The sequence below is a fragment of the Balaenoptera ricei genome, chromosome 15 (assembly GCF_028023285.1).
Source record: "Balaenoptera ricei isolate mBalRic1 chromosome 15, mBalRic1.hap2, whole genome shotgun sequence".
NCBI lineage: Eukaryota > Metazoa > Chordata > Mammalia > Artiodactyla > Balaenopteridae > Balaenoptera > Balaenoptera ricei.
The window spans coordinates 68,388,119-68,391,948 of NC_082653.1; positions in this window are offsets into that span (position 1 = coordinate 68,388,119).

Here is a 3,830-nt window from a genome sequence, read left to right on the forward strand (position 1 = left end):
TAGCCACCTTCTCTGAGAATTGCCCATCTACCCATAGTGGTGGACATGTACTGCCATGTTTGATCCTACCCTCATGGTGCTAGCTGATTGGACCAGGCATGAAGACAACAGATCCCAAAAATCTAGCTCATCTGCATACTAGTGGTTAATCAAATTCTTCATGGGCTCTGCTGAGACTGAGAAGGGGTTTGAGAACTCAAGAAAGCCCACAAAATCCTCCTCCTGAGAGATCCAGAACGTTCCTGGTTCCCATTCTCCTGAGGCCTTATTTGTGTTTCTTCAGATCCTGTTAAAAAGACTTCTGCCTGCATCCATTTAATAATTTCTTGGTTTTGCTTATGCTAATTTGAGTCTATTTCTGTTAACTGAAACCAAATGACTTTACCAAGACTAATTCCAGTCACAAGCTTCCAGCAGCATTGAGGAAGGAGTAGCTGATTTTGAGTGTGATTTTAATGTTCTCTGAACTTGGCCCCTGTGGTTGCATTTCCCAGGCTCTAAGCTCTTGCTGCTAAGCCTGTCACTAGTCCCAGTAGTTCTGAAATGTTTGGGTCTTTCAAAGCTCCTGTTTGAGTGAAGTAGTGCCAGTTATCAATTGCCACAGCAATGTCGCATGACTGGTGCACCTGAAATCAGCTGTTGGGTAAGCGTGGCAATCCTCCTGATCTTGACTGGGCCTGCCATACAAGAAAATAACATAGGAAGGCAGGTAGGAGGCATTTGGAATGATAGGAAATACTGTGATTTTATTTTATTTTTTAAAAGTCTTTATTGAATTCGTTACAATATGCTTCTGTTTTTATGTTTTGGTTTTTTGGCCCCAAGGCATGGGGGACCTTAGCTCCCCGACCAGGGATTGAACCCGCACCCTCTGCATTGGAAGGCAGATTCTTTACCACTGGACCACTAGGGAAGTCCAAACATTGTGATTTTAAATAGGGTAACCAGGGAAGTTCTAACTGATAGAAAAACAATAACTCAAAGACTTGAAAGAGGCAAGGAGATAATCCATGGAATTATCTAAGTGACTGTGTGCGTGTGTGTGTGTGTGTGTGTGTGTGTGCTTGTGTAGAGAGAGAGAGCAGTTCGGATAGCAAGCCCTGAAGCAGGAGTGTGTCGATCATATACAAGAAACAACATGGAGTTCAATGAGGAAGAAGCAGAATGAGCCAGAGTAAGGGTGGTAGGAGATAAGGGAAGGGTGATAACAGGGGTCAGGTCATGGAGGACCTTGTAGGTGACATGAAGGCTTTGGCTTTTACTCTGAATGAAGTAAAAAACCATTGAATGGGTTTAAACAGAAGGGTGACATGATCTGACTAACTTAACAGCATCCCTTTGGGTAGTGAATTGACAACAGGCTGTAGAGGACAGACTCAGTGAGACTAGTTAGGAGGCTATGGCAATGGTCCAGGTGAAAGAAATGATGGATTGGAGCACAGTGGTGGCCCCAGAGGTAATGAGAAGTAGATTGTAGATATATTTCATAAATATGGACATGATGCTTCCAAAGGGAAAAGAAGTTGCCTATGGTCTAATGATGACAGAGATGGTTCAGAGACAACACCACTCTGTACCAAAGATGGTTTTTACAACTTTGGTCAACTATGCCTTATGCAAGCACCTTGATAGAAGGCTTGCTGCCCCATGGCCTAGGAAGTGAGGGGCTTCTCTGCATCTCAGCCATTCTAAGCAAGGACTTTTCGTCATTCTTCATGTGGGGCCTGGGAGGATGAGGGTTGGTCCCACTCACAGCAAGATTCTCATGCAGCTTTGTGGGTAAGTGTGTAGGCTTTGTATTCTACAGAGCAGACTTGGATGCACATCTTGGCTCTACCACTTACTTACAAATGGTAAACTTCAGCTTTCTGAGTCTCAGTCCCATCATCTGTAAAACTGGGGTAATAATAACTCAGTAAGCAGAGACAGTGATGGCATAGTGGAAAAACAAAAGCCAGAACTGAATTCATGAAAGAAAACCAGACACAAAAGAGTACATACTATGTGACTCCATTTACATGAAATTTAAGAACCAAAAAAATTAATCTATTATTGCCATAGGAAACACTGGTTGCCTATGTGGGAAGTGAGTAAAAAGGAGCTGAGGGAACTTTCTGCGGTAATGATCTATATATTGATTAGGGTGATGGTACATAGTGTATACCTTTATCAAAACTTATTGAACCTGTAAAATCTGTACATTTCACTGTATATAAATTTTAATTGGATTTTTAAAAAGAAGCCAATCCAGCCTAAATTCATTATATCCTATGGTGATATAGAGCTGATTTTAAGTCTTATCCCTGACTTCAACTAGCTCCCATCTTGTAAAAACATTCTTATTTTTATGGCACAGGTGATATGTGTATATATATATCTCACAAGTAAAATTTGTGATATATATAACACAAGAAAACACAAATAAGTAAAATTCAATTGTAAGCCTACCCCAAGAGATAACCTCTTTTTAAATATTTTGATATATATTCTATTATTCTATATATTGTTTGGTAGCCTGACCTTTTCTCTTAACTGTACTTTTTGTTGTACCAATTAAACTGGGTAAGTACATTGACAGAAAAAAAAAAATACACCAGTAGAAATTTATCCCAAGGAAATAGAGATGTACATGATATTTTACAGAATAATTTATATTAGTGAAAAATTAGAGGAAATCTTAAACTATATCAATAGATCGATTAAATAAGTTATGTGAAAGGAATACTTTGGTAAATGTAGTTATTGGCAAGGAAAGTTACACATATCATGAAGTGAAAAAGCTGGCTTTATTTTACAATGAGAATCTAACTGTGCAGTGTATTGTCATTAAAACAAAGTTAAATTAGAGAACAGTATGTACATCATTATATATACATACTGGTAACTATGTTACTGGTATTTAGTGGGGGTCGCAGATTATGGAAAGACGTCCATTTTCTCTTTATCTTTTGAGTTCTTAACTATGAGGATGTATTGTCAGAAAAAAAACAGTTGAGGTTTTAAAAGATGATTTTCTTTAAATTGCCCTCCCCAGATACTGACCCACTCACTTGGGCAAGTGCCCCTTGCTAACTCAAAGTGTGGTCCTTAGACCAGCAACAGAAGCATCACCTGGGAAATCCAAATTCCCAAGCCCCATCCCACCCCTAGCGAATTAGAATCTGCACGTGAACGCGATTAGCATGTCTGAGCAGCTCTGAGCAAGAGCGGACCGCTTCCCCTGTCTGTGTCCTTCCCTACTCAAGGGGCCTGTGACAGAGGTGTCCCTATGGTCCCTCCCAGTTGCAATTTTCTAAGCTCATGTCTTGTTTTCAGCGTGAATGCCTATAAAAAGACAGCTGAAGATTCTAAAGGATGAGCGGCCTGCCTGAACAGCCCTGCTGCCCAGGTGGGCACTGAAGCAGCCTCAGGGTACATCCAGGTCAGGAGGAAGCCAGGGGCAGGAGGCTACTTGGGATTTCTCTTGATGGTGGGGGCGGGAGGGCGCCCAACTGGACCAGAATGGAAGGCGCTGGGCAGTAACAGGGCAGCAGGAGGCGCTGCGAGGTGCTTGAGGAAGGTGCCGCACAGACCCATCTGGAATGCAGGGTGCAGGGTGGCCTCAGGGCGGCACCAGGTGCTGCGCAATACCACCTAAAAGCACAGTGCAGGACGGGCTGGGGCGCAGTGCGGCCTCAGGATGGCAGGGGGCGCTGCAGAATCGTGGCCCACTCTGGGCTGCCGCAAGTCCTCGGCCGCTGGGGAAATACACCTGGGCAGGCGGGGGCGGGGGCCGAGGGGCGGGGCTCCGGGGGGGCGGGGCCCAACCCACAGGAGCCTTGGCCGCTGGG